Raw genomic sequence first — 17,269 nt, forward strand, 5'->3', positions numbered from 1 at the left:
ATTCTTGAAGGTGAGGTCTGGGTCCTTGACTAGCTCCAGCTGTACCTTCCTTAGGACATTCCACACTGTTCTCCAGATTGGTGACATGAACTTTCTTCCCTGAACCCTGTCTCTGATGGGATCTGCTTTGGCTGAGAGAGGTCAGAGTTCAGGAGGTTGGGGGCAAGCCCCTTTACACCCCTGCTGTGTCTACTCCTGCTTCTCTCTGGGGAAGTGCTGGACTGGGCTGCCTAATTTTTGCTTTTTGCACAGCTGAAATATCTGATTCTTTCTGTCCCTCAGATGCTAACCTGTTGCCTCCTGTGTGATGTGCAAATCTCTCCTAAGGTTCAAGATGCAGCTTCTTGTGGAAACCACTGCTTTCCCACATATGTGCTTTGCAAATATTTGCTTCAAACTGTGCTTTGTATATTTTCCTTAACAGTTTCTGTTGAAGAGTGACTTAAATGTGTTGAGGTTTCTTTTATTATGGGTTGTGTTGTGCTTAGAATGCAATCTACATGGAATAGAATTTTCCTTTCTTTGGGGGGGGGGGTTAGGGCACATTTGGATGCTTACTCCAGGCTCCGTGCTCAGGACTCACTTCTGACAGTTCTCATGGTATGACAAGCATCCAATTGGGTTGGCCATCCACACTACATGATAGCTCTGGCTCCTTAGTTTATTGGGCTTTCTAAATTGAGGTTTTATATGTGAGCCTATTGTTTAAATGACATTTGTGCATGGGGTGATGGGATGATGCTGGATTTAACTCTTTTTCTTTTTCTTTTGCATTCAGATATCCTTGTTCTAAACTCATTTCTGAAAGCTTCCTTTTCTCTGTTTCAGAGTCTCAGAATTCAGCTGTGTTTTCCATGCATGTGCATCTCTTGATGGGTTTTGTTTTGGGGGCCACATCCAGCAGTGCTCAGGGGACCATGCAGGTTGGGATGGAGCCCTGGTTCCTGCATGTAAAGTCTATCCAGTCCTTAAATCCAGCTCCTCATCACATGTTTCTGATGTTTCTTTCCTGTTACCAATGAATTTCTTTGCTTGTCTTTCTGCCGAAGTCATTGCTCTGTTTTTGTATCTGAAAATGAAACAGAAAAAGCTGCCCCATCCTGGCCCAGTTTACTCTTTGTGAAAGTTGAGTTAGCCAGTGGAAATTCTTGTCCCTATTCATAGAAATTTTAAAAACCAATGTGTCAGTTTGGATCAACAAGCCCTTTGGGATTTTCATTTCTATTAAATTTCTAGCTGGGTTTTGGGGAGAATTGACATGCGAGTCACTGCTTGTTCCCAGCCTGTGGGACAAGACACATCCTCACTTATTGCTCAATTGACCTTTTCTCCATTGCTGATACTGGTCTGGGCTGACCTTCCCCCACACTGGTTTCATGTTTTTGGGCTTTATTATGGACTGTTTCTCATCCCAGACTTAAACTGTTGTTTGCTGCTGTTTATCAGCTGCGGATGCTGCCACCTTGCTGATCCCCTATTGGTTTAGTAACTTCTGGAGACTAAGCCCCTTTTCTTAACTAAGTCTTTGTCTTGAATGGGACCTTCTCCATGGAGCCCCTGACACCTGCAGAGTGAGACGCAAGATGCTCCTCCCCCGCCCTCCCCCCAGCCCCTCTATGCCTTATCAGTGAGGCCTTACATTTTAGTCATTGATTTATTGGTGTTTGGGCCACCCTCGCAGTGCTCAGGTCGGACTCCTAGCTCTGCTCTCTGGGATCACTTCAGGCAGGATTGGGGCACCATTTGTGTTGTTGGAAATCAGTTCCGACCCGAGTCAGCCGAGTGCAAGGGGCCCGCCCCACTGTGCTGTCATTCATTCCCACCCTTCAAAGGGTTCTTGTCCTCATATTACAGCTGCTTTTGCTTCTTCTCATCTAGACTGTGAAACTGCTTCTCCTCAGGTGGTCAGACCATCTGGGTCTCCTATGTCCAGTCCCTCTGGGTCTCCTGTGCTGACTCTGTGGATGTCATTTCCATGGAGTCTCCTCTCCTCCCCATCATTTCTCTGCAGTGCTTATTTCCTGGCACGGTGCTGTGAAGTTCTGCAGTCTGTGCCTTGTATGCTGCCTTCCTGGCCTGATCCCATTGTCCATCTGGCACTGACTGGGAGCACTGGCTCCATTTCCTGCCTCAGTGGAAGGTTCATCTGTGACCTTCCTTGGGCAGTGGTTGTGGACCTCGCAGTACAGTCACTTCACCTGGAGCTATGGTTGGAGAAAGGCCATCTAGAAGCCAGTGACTTATAACCTCGAGGAAAATGCTCTCTGCAGTACCCCACGGTATGTCTTGCATATGGCTGTTCCTGGGTTCTGCTCACCCTGACATGCACCCTAACACTGGCCAGTGCTTTAGTAAGACCATGGCCCCATCCAAGAGCCCAGCACCTTCCTCCAAAGTTGCCTACTGGCCTCTGCTTCCATCACCTTCCCCTTCTTCCTTTGGAAACCCACCATAGTCCACTTCACCGGCCAGTTGACTCTCTTGGGACAGGCGACAGGGGTCATTGCTGCCTGCTGGCAGGTCCCCAGTGCTCCCAGTGCTCTTGGCCTCACCTGCCCAGCACTCACAGCCCTGAGCCGGGCTCTTTGGTGCCCTGTGTCCTCACTGTATGTTCACCGGGCCTGGTTCTCTGCCTGTTACAGGAATGCTGATTCAGGCTTCTCTGCTCTTCCAGCTGCTCATTCAGGCCTGTGCCTGCCTCAGTGCTGGCTGCCCGGAATCCCAGAACCCTGGAACCACAGAACCCTGAAGCCCCGGAATCCTAGAACCCTGACCCAGGTCCGAGTCCTCTTGGCATGCCCCATGCCTATCCTTAGCATAAATGTGGGGCTATTTGACTATCCTGTGTCCTGATGCTCTTTACTGACTGTTCTATGGAGGGACTCATGAAGTGTTTTCTTTTTTTTTCTTTTTTGGTTTTTGGGTCACACCCGGCAGCGCTCAGGGGTTACTCCTGGCTTTATGCTCAGAAATTGCTCCTGGCAGGCTCGGGGACCATATGGAATGCCAGGATTCATACCACCGTCCTTCTGCATGCAAGGCAAATGCCCTACCTCCATGTTATCTCTCGAGCCCCCTCATAAAGTGTTTTCTGTCTCTCATCTTTCTCCCCTTCCTCTTTCTCCTCCTTCTCTTCCTCTTCATCATTTTCCTCTTTTTCCTCTCTCTCTACCTCCACCCCGTTTCCTCCTCTCTTCTTCCTCTTCTTTCTCCTCTTCCACCTCCCTCATGAACACTTGAAGAGCCATAACATTGGATCACCTCATCTTTTTGTACCCAGATTTATTGATCATGACTTGCACCGTCGGACATTTGCACAGTCACTTGCACAGTACCTGGTGACCCTGTTATGGGCTGTGAAAATTTACTATTCTAGATGGAGCTGCACCATCATTCCTTTGATGGCTGCCTTTCCCAGGTCTCTGGTATCCTGAGTCATAGCAGCAGCTCAGGCCAGTGAGTACCGACACCCCAAGACATCCCCCTCCCTTCATCCTGCTGCAGGGCTGCCTGTACCATGGAATTACGTTCTTTGGATGAGAAAGGAGGATGTATAAATCATACCAGATTTGGACAAATACAAAACTATTGATGTTTTATGGTTGTTAAAATATTATGCATATTTATGTGAGATGAAATACTGCCGGTCCCTAAGTCTAGGAGGGTCAATATTCTGCTCTCTCATGGATCTTTCTTGCCTGTTTTCTTTCAGGAGTGGGGATCGGGGGATCGATAGTGAATAATGAGATTGATAGAAGGCCCCCCTACTCCCGACTTTACTGGGGATGCCGATTACTCTCAGAAATTGGGAATGGATGTTTGCTCGTCTGACAGAGGCCCATGGTTCGTGTCCCTGCTGTTGGCTGGTGTGTTTATGAATAGATTTTCTGATAGGAAAATGCCTGCACTCCTGGGACGCCTGCTCGATTGGGCAAGATTATCGCATTCATCCCTATTGATTTTTTGGCTAACATTTTTCTGAGGCTTCTTCGTTTTATTTTCAAATGCACATCTTCCCTACATCTTTGTCAGCTCCTGATTTTAGGGTCATCATAGCTTTCCCCTCCCTAAAAAGATGTGTGTCTGCAGAACCTTCACACTCTCATTTGAAAAAAGTCATCACAGGGCCCGAGCTATGGTATAGTGAGTAGAGCATTTGACTTGCATTTGCCTGACCCAGGTTCAATACCCAGCATCCCATATGATCCCCTGAGCCTGCCAGGAGTGTTTTCTGAGTACAGAACATGAATAACCCCTGAGTGCTATCGGGTGTGGACTAAAAAACAAAACAAAACAAAAAGTGAAAAAGAAAACAATCACTTCGAAAACATCTGACCACTGAGAGACGCATCTATTCACATTTTCATGGCTTTGATTGGGTGTGGTGGCATGGTTATTTAATCTTTTTTATTATTTATTTTTATATCTTTATTTTAATGCCTTGATTACAAACATCATTGTAGTTGGGTTTCAGTCATATAAAGAACACCCACCTTTACCAGAGCAACATTCCCATCACCAATGCTCTCAATCTCCCTCCTCCCCATCCCCCCCATCTGTATTTGAGACAGGCTTTCTACTTCCCTCCTTCATTCACATTGTTATGATAGTTGTCAGTGTAGTTATTTCTCTAACTGCACTCACCACTCTTTGAAGTGAGCTTCATATCGTGAGCTGGACCTTCCAGCCCTCATATCTATCGTTTCTGAGAATTATTACAAAAAATGTCTTTTATTTTTCTTAAAACCCATAGATGAGTGATACTATTCTGTTTCAATCTCTTTCCATCTGATTTATTTCTCTCAGCATAATAGATTCTATGTACATCCGTGTATAGGAAAATTTCATGACTTTATCTCTCCTGGTGGCTGCATAATATTCCATTGTGTATGTGTACCAGTTTCTTTAGCCATTCATCTGTTGAAGGGCATCTTGGTTGTTTAGAGTTCGACTATTGTAAATAGTGCTGCAATGAATATAGGTGTGAGGAAGGGATTTTTGAATATCCCTAGGAGTGGTATAGCTGGATCATATGGGAGCTTTATTTCTATTTTTTTGAGTAAACTTCATATTGTTTTTCATAAAGGCTGGACTAGATGGCATTCCCACCAGCAGTGAATAAGAATTCCTTTCTCTACTCATCACCGCCAGCACTGATTGTTCTTGTTCTTTGTGATGTGTGCTAGTCTCTGTGGTTTGAGATGGTACCTCATTTTAGTTTTGATTTGCATCTCCCTGATGATTAGTGATATGGAGCATAGTCTCATTGAAAAATGGGGAGAATCGGGGCCGGAGAGATAGCATGGAGGTAAGGCGTTTGCCTTTCATGCAGGAGGTCATCAGTTCGAATCCCGGCACCCCATATGGTCCCCCGTGCCTGCCAGGAGCAATTTTTGAGCCTGGAGCCAGGAATAACCCCTGAGCACTGCCGGGTGTGACCCAAAAACCACCAAAAAAAAAAAGAAAAGAAAAATGGGGAGAAATACAAATGGCCAATCTTTTTTTTTTTAACCACTATGCTATCTCTTCAGCCCCTGATTGATTAAACTTATTTTATTTTATTTTATTTGGGTTTTAGGGCAATACCTGGTAGTGTTCAGGGTTACTCCTGGCTCTGTGCTCAGGAATCACTCCTGATGGGCTCAAACTACTATAAGGGAATACTGGAGATTGAACCTGAGTTGGCCACATGCAAGGCAAACACCCTCCTTGCTATGCTCTCTCTCAGGCCCCTTATTTTAGTTTTTGTCATACCCAACTGTACTAAGAGCTTCCTTCTGACTTTTTGCTCAGGGATGACTCTGGTGGGATTAGGGGGACCACATAGGATGCTGGGGATCAAACCTAAGGGTATCTGTGTGCAAGACTAACACCCTTCCCTGTGCTCTTGCTTGGGCTAACATGATTTCTTCATGCCCCGTTTCTGGCCTTAGCCTCCCTGTGTGACTGACCTTGAGTTTGGCTGTGAGACTGGCTTGATCTGGTGGTCTATGAAGGATATCCCATCTACTCCTTTACCCAAGGCCTGGGCTGGCCCTGGCCTTCCCATCAGAAGGCACCACACAGGGTAGCTTATTCCCCCCCTGCAGCCCACTGCCTGCTGGGAACTTCCAGCAGAGACTGACAAATGCCACCCTGGGCCTTGAGCACTAGCATGTTCGCCTGGCCCTGTCCATGCAGGTCTGGGGTGAGCTCAGAGCTCTGGGCATTAGTGACTGTTTCCAAAGCAATGACAGCCTGGAAGGAGCTGTGAGATGCAGCCCAACCTGAAAGCTGGAAATCTAGATTCACACCACTCACCCCTTCACAGAAAGCACCGAGGGACCTGGAGAGACAGCATGTTGGGAAGGGTGTTTGCCTTGCACAGAGCTCACCTGGGCTTAATCTCCAGCATCCCTTATGATCCCCTGAGCACCGTCAGGAGTCATTCCTGAGCACAGAGCCAGGGGTGACCCCTGAGCATTGCTGGGTGTGGCCCCCAAATTAATAAAGCACTGAATGGCTAACTTTTCCTTTTTCTCTTTTTTTGGTTTTTGGGCCACAACCGGCAGTGCTCTGAGCTTATGTCTGACTCAGGAGTCACTCCTAGTGGTGCTGGGGACCATATGGGATGCTGGGGACTGAATCTAGGTCAGTTGTGTACAAGGTCAGCACCATAGTTGGTGCTGGGGTTCCATCTCTGAACTTTCCCTCCTTACATTACCCCCTGATATTCTGAGTTGTGATCATTTTATTCCCTTATCTTCCAGATAGTGCATTCTGAAATGTTCCTTCTCTCTTCCCCAGAGTTGCTGGTTATTTCTTTCCCCCAGAGCTCCAGAACCCTCCATTGCTTGGGCCCTAAGTGATGCCACAGGAATGGAGACCTGAAGCTTCTGGTCAAACTCGACACTGGAGAGCAGGAAAGAAAGGTCTCCCGGGGCCTCAGTGACTCCTCTCTGTCTCCCCAGGATCCCCCCATTGCTGCTGGGGGGAGGGAGCCTCCCACCTACAATGTGAGCAGCATGGAGTTGTCTCTTCTGTTCTAGAGACAGCTGCCTGAGGTCCAGAGCCAGTTCCTGGGTAAGCTGTGCAGAGGACAGTGGGAGTGTGAGGCCTCTCTTCACACTGGAAACTCTACAGCCCTCTCCAGGCATCCATAGATCTCAGAACCACACACACATATAGCAGCACTGGCTTGGCATTGAGGTCTTGAGATATCAGAGATACCGGGCAGTATCATGGGTGAGGTGAGGCTCCCATCTATGTGTGTGTGTGTGTGTATGTGAGAGAGAGAGAGAGAGAGAGGAGAGAGAGAGAAAGAAAGAGAAGAGAAAGAGCGAAAGAGCAGAGAGAGATGAAGCTTCCCTCTTTCTTCCAAGTCTCCATGTGTTGTGCTCAGAGATGATGCTGACACAGGGTTCACAGTTTCTGCTGCTTCAGTCTCCTGATGTTTCTGTCAGGAAGCTGACGAGGGTCTTGGGTCACCTGTTCCAGTTTGTACTTCCAGGCTCCTGAGTTTTATCACAGGTCCCACAGGGGCCACTGCTCGGAGGTTCTGTCTGCCCCCAGATCCAATTCTGCTCAAGTGGGCCCATCTCCAACCCCCATACCTCCTGCTCTGCTAAGTAGATTCGTTTTCAGCCCCTAGAACCCCTGTTGTGCCTAGTAGACTGGTCTCCCACCCCAACCTGCTGCCTCACCCCTGCGCCCAGCTTTTGCCTGGTCTGGGACTTGGGACTCCTACATTAGTGTCCAATATCCCATTTCTGTGCTTGAAACAAAATCAGCTTCTTGTGTTTATTAATCTTCATTAATTTAACATAAGACTTTAATTCTTTATAAGACTGTAATGGCTCTTATTTAGCAAAGCTTGTGTAACAAGTTGTACAAAACATGTTCAAACAGTTGAATGGCTTTGGCCAGACTCAGAACCCCTTAACTGTGGGGCTTGCCCCAACCTCCGGAACCCTCCATTGCTTGGGCCCTAAGTGATGCCACAGGAAGAGAGACCTGAAGCTTCTGCTCAAACCCGACACTGGAGAGCAGGAAAGAAGGGTCTCCAGGGGCCTCAGTGACTCCTCTCTGTCTCCCCAGGACCCCCCCTTTGCTGGTGGGGGGAGGAAGCCTCCCACCTACAATGTGAGCAGCATGGAGTTGTCTCTTCTGTTCTAGAGACAGCTGCCTGACGTCCAGAGCCAGCTCCTGGGTGAGCTGTGCAGAGGACAGTGGGAATGTGAGGTCTCTCTTCACACTGGGGACCCTACACCCCTCTCTGGGCATCCATAGATCTCAGAACCACACACACATATAGCAGCACTGGCTTGGCATTGAGGTCTTGAGATATCAGAGGTACCAGGCAGTATCCTGGGTGAGATGAAGCTCCCATCCATGTGGGTTTTAAAGAGCTGCTTTTATCAGGGTAGGTGGTCTTTCTTTCCGTGCACAGAGCTCGAAGAGCAGGGCTGGAAACCATGAAAATTGGGCCCCTCTCACCTTTATGATATGTGCCAGCCCTTTTGGTGCCAACCAGGGCTGGAGCGATAGGAAGGAGCTGTGTCTGTTCAAATTAATATCACAGAGGATTGGACCAAACATCTGTTAGATTGTGATCAGCCAAATTTCCCTGTTAGACAGGGGCTAACAGGGCACATTTGCTAAATAATGAACAAGACAGATGCCCCAATGACTCAGTCAGATTTACAAAACCAGTGTGTGAGAATGAGATCCAGTCAAATGGGTCTCACCTGCTCGCCACCAGGTGGACAGTTACAGCTATCATCACAGCCAATGGAGGCACTGCCATTGTACCCCAGCTATGAAGGTCACTGGGAGAAAAGGCACGAAAGAGATTAGACTGGAGACGTGCACAGGGCCAATTGAATCTCCATACCTGTAAACTCTGAGGCCATGGCTTCATCCCCTGGGTGCAACATGAGGATAAGCTTACTGTCACCACCATCTGGACCCAAGACACACAGAGGGCTGTGACCAGTGAGTGGCCTGGGATAAGACTCCATGGCTGTCCACTGACGTGACCTTGATCCCACTCTCAGAAAGCTCTTTTCTGAAGATGGTACAGTAGAAGGGCACTGATGATGCATGAGGAAGACCTGGGCTCCACCCCGGGCATCCTATATGGTCCCCCGTTCCCAGCCAGAAGTGATTTCTGAGCATTGTTCATGGGACACCAAAACTTCCATGGAAAAACTCACCACTGATTATCAAGAAAGTTCTGTCCTATCTGAAGGGGTTTCATTCAACATATTTGCCTCCAGAATACTATAAAGGTGCAAACAGGGTCTGGGTGTCCTCCTTGGTGCTTAGCCCAAGCACCCCAAAATCTGGGGCCTGGGGTCCCTCTCTGTGAGTGTCTTCAGCAGCTGCTGTCCTGCCCTCCTGGGATCACTCCCCCATGTCTTTGCTTCTGCATGCCCCTGCAACCTCTCTCCTGGCCCATGGCAGAGACAGAGGGCATTGGGCAGCAGACAATAGCCATGTGCCCGGATACCCACATGAGGAAGGCTCATCTGTTCTGGTGTCTGTCCTAGGTCTGTCCTGGCATCCATCCTGGGTCTGTCTTGGCGTCCATCTTGGATCTGTCTTGGCTTTGTCCTAGTGTCCAGCCTGGGTCTGTCCTGGTGTCTGTCTTGGGTCAGTCTTGATTTCTGTCCTGGTGTCCATCCTTGGTATGTCCTGGTGTTCATCTTGACATCCATCCAGTGTCTGTCCTGGCGTCTATATTGGTATCCATCATGGATCTGTTCTTGTGTCCATCTGGCTCCCACCCTGTGGCTGGTAACAGCTCCTGTTCCTCTCCTCTGCAGAGGCCTGACTGGCTGCCTCCTCTGTGAGCAACGAGCTTGGTGGGACACTCCTGGCTGACCTCTTACAATGGGCCCTTGGGCCATGGCTGAAAGGGTGTTGTAGCCCCTGGGTCACTGGGCAGCAGGAAAGAGCAGACAAAGGAGCTGCCCCAGATCTCAGCTTGCAGCCACAGAGCACATTTCTGCACCCCCATTCACAGGCCTTGCATACCCAGGGTTCAGTTGGTCCCCAAGATGAGATGCCTGGCAGGGGGCCTGGAAGGCCTGAGAGTCTGAGGTCCTTCCTGGAGGAAGCAGTGCTAAAATCCATCTTCTGTGTGGAAGGCCCTTCTCGGGAGGGTTGGCATGAGATCAAACCCAGATTTTAAACCATTTCCAAGCTCTGCTTTGATAGGGCCATTTGAGCAGTTCAGACTGTAAGAAGTAGGTTCTGTCAGGAGCTCTGGGCTGTGTGAGCCTGTTTGCCATCATGCATGTTCCTGCTGGTGCCTGTGTGACCCCTTAGCACCCTGATGAGGGCTGTAGTGCCTTTGTGTTCCCGGGAGCCAAGAGCCAGGCTCCAGGCTGCAGGCGGAGCTAATCAGACGGAGAGAAATTACCCAGCTACCAGGGTGTTGGCCAAATATTATGAGTGTGTGTTAACAGGGATAATCAACTTTCTCGTAATTGCTCTGCGGTAAGTGAGCAGGTGATTAATACCACGAGGGCGTTCTATGCAGGGACAGTGGCGTCCATGCAACACCGCAGTCCCTGTTGGAGCGGCTGAGCCGGAGCTGTGTCCCAGGGGTCCGCTCTGACTCTCCCTTGGTGATTCTGACTCAGGCTCTTGGAGTAGGCTCCCTCCTGGATCTGTCTTGCTCACCCTTCCTGTGCCCACCCCTGACACTCCTGTGGGTCCTTTAGCAATTCTGGAGAGTCGGGGTATTCCTGGGCTGCAGGGGACCCACAGAAGAGGCTCATGTCATAATTGGCAAAATGGTCGAGGTGGACGAACACACAGGGGTTTGGGGAGCATGGCTGAGCACCATGGCCATGAGGGCCACACAAGGCATGGCACACAGACACACAGAAACACACACAGGCACACATAGACACATACATACAAACACACAGACACACATTCACACAGACACATACAGGCACACATAAAGACACAGATATATGCACAGACACATGCACAAATACACACAAACACACAGAGACAGACATACACAGACATAAACAACACACAGACACACATCCCTGCAGCTTCAGCACCTGTGTGTGACCATGGTGCCCATGTGTGGCCTCAACACTTACAGTGACCATCCTACCTATATGTCAGTCACCAAAGTGACACTCCTTGGAGGCTCTGCACTCCACAGCCATGGGGATCCTGAGCTTCCCCCTCGCCAGTTTCCCCAGAGATGGTCTGGGTGCGGGCAGTTTGCAGGAAATTAACTCCTCAAATGAATGTTTGGTTTGCAAACCTGATGTCTCAACTGCCTGCCTCTATTTGCCAACGTGGCGAGCCTTTATTTGCTTCTAGTAGAGATTCAAATCCCCAAACTCTACAGTTCTTAATATTTTGAAATTTTAATTATCAGCCATGGCCATGACCATGCCTCTATTTACGAAGTGTATTTTCAATCTCCAAGGGCTGGGCTGGTGGTGGTGGTGGTGGTAGCAGAGGAGTCTTGGAGTGGTGGGGGACAGGGACCCCTGACGAAGAAACTCGGTATCCGCCATGGGTGCCAGGGGTGCATATGTCATTTGTCTGAGCCCAGGGATAGAGACCTTCAGGGAGGGGTGGTTTCCCAGTGACACCCTCCAACAGCCCAGCTTTGGCATTTTGCCGGCCCAGAGCAACTCAGCCCGGGTCTGAACCCTGCCTCAGACAGAGCAGGTCCATGTGGACCCTCAAACTTGACCCCAGACCCCCAGAATCTGCAAGCAGCTGCACCAGTATGCTTTTATTTGCATGCTTAACATGGACACATAAAGTGAAGATGCACTTTGGTTGGCTTGATCGGCTGCATGCTGGTAAAATAGAGAAATTCGATTCAGAAGGAAAGCTCTTTGAACACTTAGAGTTTATGGCCACTGGAAAGGAACAGAACAGATATTAATGGGACAGGCCCCTGTGAGTCTCACTACCCATCCACAGTCCAGACACGAACGTGGGTCCCTTGGACATTTCTGGGGAGAAGAATGGAGGGAGGAAGAAGCAGCAGGATACTGAGATCAAAGGACACGTAGACTCAGCTGGACGGCAGGTTCCCCAGAGAGGAAGAGGGATTCCCATGCCCCCTATCTGGGTAGGAGAAGAAATGCAACTCTGATGCAGGAATTAATTCACACACATTTAGGAAGGTATAGCAGGCCAGAAACTCACATCATAAAGTATTCGACCACAAGCCATTGACTCCACTATATGGAACCAGGAGCCTAGATGGCAGCTCCTCCTCCTGGCCTCCTGAGTTGCCTTTATTGGGAAAAACAAAGCCCACCCCCAAGGGCGGGGAAATATCCAGATGAGGAGGCAATGGGAAACATCTTTTTAACAAGACAACCAAAGGAACCAATTGAGTGACATCTAATAGAAGGCAATATGAGGACCAATCCAAAGGCTTCTATCAACAAAGGGGCACTTTTGCCACCTCTGAGGATGACTCATATCTCCCCCAAAACATTTGCTTCTGTTTGTACAACACCCCTCCTGCTCCCTGACTATTAGGTCAGAACAGCTGTAGGGTCAGTTGTAGACATGGGGACATGGGGCAGGGACTAAGCACTGGTCTGGGCAGAGGCCAGAATGGGGCCCAACCAGGAGAAATTGATTCAGCAGCCCTGAAGTCCCAGAGCTTGAGCTTGTGCAGCATCCAGGTACGCATGATGCCATATGGGGAGCAGCTTCCACTCAGCAGAGATGCAGGCTGCTGTGCCCAGTGTCCAGCTGCCCTGTCTCTTGTCTGAGTAGGTCACAGCCCAGATGTTGATATAACAGCAGTTGGATTTGAACATGCCCCTTGATCACACACCCTTATCACACCTGATATGAAAAGCAAAACTTGGACAGTTGTGGGGGGGCAGGGCAGCGGCAGGCTTCAGACTTCAGGAAGGAATAAAAAGACACTTGGTTCCTCCATCTCTCTCTTCTCTCTCCTTTCCTCCCCCACACCCCAGACAGTACAGAGGGCATTGGCAGAGATGGGAATATTGATGGCAGAATTGGTGCTGTTGAGTGTTGTTACTCATTGGCCTGTATCTTGGGGGCCACCCAGCTGTAACACAAGTTTGATGTCTGTTCATGGGGTTATAACATTGGTAACTCTCCCCTGCACCTCAGCTTCTGGGAGCCACATATGGGGTTGAGGAGCTCAACTTGGCTTCAGTACCTTGCTCTGGGGTTCATGTTTGCCCAGGATCAGCCCAGAAGTTTCTGGGCAAGAAGGAAGGAAGCTGGACGCCCCTGTTCTCCGAGTTCTCATTCTTCAAAACATGTGCTTTCCAGTGACCTGTTTCTCTTTTAAATGAAAGATGCATTGGTATATTTAAAGCAGGAATATTTTTAACTGATTACCAGGCAGCTGTGCGGGCAAACATTTCCTGAGAAATTTCTCCATCAAGAAAGTGATCAAATAAAAGTAAATCATTGCAATTTGCAGCTTGAGTAATAAAGGGCGTGTAATTGTGGCGGCTGATTCGTGTGTCTGCTGAAATCTACCCTCACAGTTGAGGAAGTGGGTGAGAGGGAGGACAAACGCTGTCTGGGATGGTCCCAGTCCCTAGAGCCACTGCTGAATGCCCCATCCAGCATTGGTCCTGTGTCCTCGCCACACTGACTGGACATCTCTGACTTCCTCTTTCTCACTTAGGATCAACTGTGCCTATTTAAATCACCCTCTCTGGGAAGTGTGGATAAAACATGCACCTGTGAATCATCCACAAAATCGAGAGCAAATCTGCCCTTCAGAGACCTCTTTCCTCAAGCCTTTCTGAGTCCTCCCATACTCATGTGTTCTTGACCCTCTCTTGACCCATCACAGGCTGTCAGCCAATGCCATTAGACTGGCTCCTCCAAGAAATGCTCCTCTTTGCTTGCTGCTGGCTGACATGACAGTCCTGAGAACCTCACCTACCCTGCTTGTGGATTTCATGCTCCTGAGCCCTCTCTCATCCCCTTATCCCCGCCACCTGTGTGGTCCCATGGGTCCTTGGGCAAAGCCCCAGCCCCCAGTCTTGGAAATGCTGGCACCCCTTAGGGGTGAGCTCTGTCACTCATCACCTCTACCCAAGAGGGGGTTGGGCAGGAGCATTGCAAGGGTCAGGACACTGGTGGTGATCGGTCACCTTCCATAGGTACCCTCTCTGTGTCATGGAACACTCCTGCCACCCTGGTCATCCCAACAGAGCTGGGTCACATGTTTCCCCAGAGACTCATGTCACCGAAGACAGTTGATTAGATTGTACCCAAGTCATTTCCCTGCTTTGCCAACTGGCTCACTGTTCTTCATGCATCAGGAAGGCCACCCAGGTTCTGAAAGTGAGTCTATGACCAGGAATGTTCGGGGCCAGGATTTTTCCTCAGCATCTTCTCACTGCCTTAAAGCACCCCAAGAAGAAACAAAATGATCCTTTTTATGAATTCCCGTTCACCTCTTTTCTCTCTCAAGGTATAGGTCTTGGAGAATTCCTGCTACATATGCATCATACATATATGCGTGTATTTTATACATTCGTATGTTTTATTATTAATACAAAATATTAATACAATTATATATCAATCAATGTGTATATGAATATAATGTTATATTCACATATAAAATATATTAATATATTTTAAGATATAAATTTGCATCATGCATATATACATACATTTAATATAGCAGTATATTTATTATTACTACATCAATATGATTATATTCATATATAATTGCCATATTAATTGATATATTTAAATACATGAATTTGCACCATGCATATATATTTATGTATATAAATATAAATAGCACATATGCTAAAATTGGAATGATACAGAGAAGATTAGCATGGCCCCTGCGCAAGGATGACACGCAAATTCGTGAAGCGTTTCATATTTTAAAAAATATGCTTTTTGATTTTGGGGTCACACCCATTGGCACTCAGGGGTTAATCCTGGCTCTGTGCTCAGAAATTACTCCTGGCAAACTCAAGGGATCATATGGGATACCAGGCATTGATCCTGGGTTGGCTGCATGCAAGGCAAATTCCCTCCCCACTGTGTTATCACTCTAGCCTCCCATCAAGAATATTTTCTTTTCTAGAAGCTTTGTACTTGAGGTCCAAAGGTATTTTTCTTTATGAATCTTCCTTGTGAAATATGTTGATATCCAAGTCTTATTTTTTAATATCCAAATCTTAAACAGTGATAAACCTTGCAAATTTACTCTTGCATATTAAAAAATAATGGCTCCTCCAATTGCTCCAGTGTTTGTTGGATAGACGGTCTTTTCCTGGTGAAGCCCTTTGAGTCTCTGCCAAAAGCCACAGCACACCTGTGTGTCTACAGCTGGAGCTGTGGGTTGTCTGTGTGACCTGCTAGTCTGTTCAGGAATATGATGCGTTGCCGCTCAGACCCCCATCAGGTGGTGTTTCTCAGACGCTCTCTTGAAATGTTCTTTTCTATTGGAAACAAGATGCGATTTTGAGTCAGTTTGCAAATTTCAACCAAAGACTTTATTGGGATTTTGTCTGTAGTATCTCAGCTCTTTAAATCCATTTTAGTGAAAGTTTCATCTTGACTCTGTTGAGTCTTTGGACTTAGGAACAAAATCAGTTTAATTCCTTAGCTATATTTTGTTGACTTGAGCTTGCACACACCTTTTGAAGGGGGGATTATGTGTTTTTTTTCCCACATTTTTAATGCTTTTGAAAACATTGCTACTCTTAAACTTTAGTTCCTGCTATGGGGCTAAGAGTCACTTGGGGCAGTGGTGTTTGTTTACACTGCAACCTCATTAAACTGAGTCTTAGTAGCTTTTATTTTTCTTTTGTTTGTTTTTGTTTTATGTTTTTGGGGCAAACCTGGCGGTGCTCGGAGGTTATTCTTGTTGGCTCTGACTCAGGAATCAATCCTGATGATGCTCGAGGGAACGTATGGGGAGCTGGGAATGGGGCACATGTAAAGCAAGCACAGCCCTCACTGTGCTCTCACTCCAGCCACCTGCCCCAATCAATGTGGATTGAATTGGCTTGGTCAGCTGTGACTCTGGCTTCCTCCTTGACCATCTGTGGCTTCTAATTTCCTTGTGACCTGAACACCCTGGCCAGGAGCTTCTGTGAGGAGCTGAGGGGGATCCTGAACCTTGTTCCTCATCTTCGGGAACAGCTATCACTGAGCCCCCACTGCAGTGCCATCACTATACCATTTGAGGAATTGCTGTTTGGCTGTTCAACTGAACTGAGATATCATATGAAGATTCCCCCAGCTTGTCCCCTGCACCCACATACTGCATGTTTTTCTCTCAAGAAGTGTCTGAGTGTCCAATAGAGGCTCAGGACACAGCTTTGCCTTTGAGATCTGAACCCTGGTGCCAGCACCTCCAGACCCAAAGATGGCATAGCTTGTTGTTCTCATGGCCGTAACCTTTACAATCATAGAATTGCAGCAATTTCTTTCACCAAGGAGGAAAGGAATGAACACGGGGCACTGGGGCAGAGATGGAGCAGTCAGGTCCCCCAATGCTCATCAGGGTCAGGATCGAAGCTGCATGGAGATGGTCTCAGCTCACCGGGAGTGGGCAGGAGGGTCTGGCAGGGGAGCCGCAGTGATTTCTATCAGCTGATGTGCCTGGATTTATTGCTCCCCACAGAACCCACACCCAGCCTGGCCCCCTGCTCTGTCTAGGGTCAGGAGAGGACATACCAGACTGCAGCTCCCTGAGGAAAGCCTTTCAGCCGAGGCCTGAGACTCCAGAAATCAATGCCAGCTGCAGGGGTCTTGCCTCGTTGCTCTTCCAGAAGGAAAGACTCATTGGAGCTGGCACCCAGCTCCAGCAATATTTCTTGTGTCAAGGCTCGCTCAGCAGCAAGTTAGGCTTAAAAAAGCGAACGAAGGAACCACAGCCCATCCTGCCAGTGCTGGGAGCTTCTAAGACGGGGCAGAGCCATGCCTGTCTGTCCTTCCTCTTAGTCTTCAAAGAAGCTCCCTCACACCTACCACTGCTGCTCCCTCTCTGGAACTACATATGGGTGGGAGCCTGCAGGTCCCCAGTTTCTATGGCTCCTGTGAGGGTCTCCTTCCAACTTCCAGAATATGAGATATTGGGCCATGCCCTCTCAGGCCTACTGTGCTCATGGATTCTGTATTTGCTCCTTGAATGTCCTTGAATCGACCTGACCACCCCAATGGCTGTAACTTCCCTTGAACATCCTTGAATGACCTTTAATAACCTTGAATGGCCTGACTATCACCGAACAGCTCTATTCAGAGCTTTGAAAGC

At 48.3% G+C, this 17,269-nt stretch overlaps 1 non-coding gene across 1 annotated transcript; it reads left to right on the forward strand.

Moving 5' to 3' along the window:
• The first annotated feature begins 14,779 nt into the window (after positions 1-14,779).
• LOC125995338 (U6 spliceosomal RNA) lies at positions 14,780-14,888 on the forward strand. The gene has a single exon (XR_007490879.1). It is a non-coding gene; the product is annotated as a U6 spliceosomal RNA (small nuclear RNA).
• The last annotated feature ends 2,381 nt before the right edge of the window (positions 14,889-17,269 follow it).

This window comes from Suncus etruscus, chromosome 17, assembly GCF_024139225.1.
Source record: "Suncus etruscus isolate mSunEtr1 chromosome 17, mSunEtr1.pri.cur, whole genome shotgun sequence".
Classification (NCBI taxonomy): Eukaryota; Metazoa; Chordata; class Mammalia; order Eulipotyphla; family Soricidae; genus Suncus; species Suncus etruscus.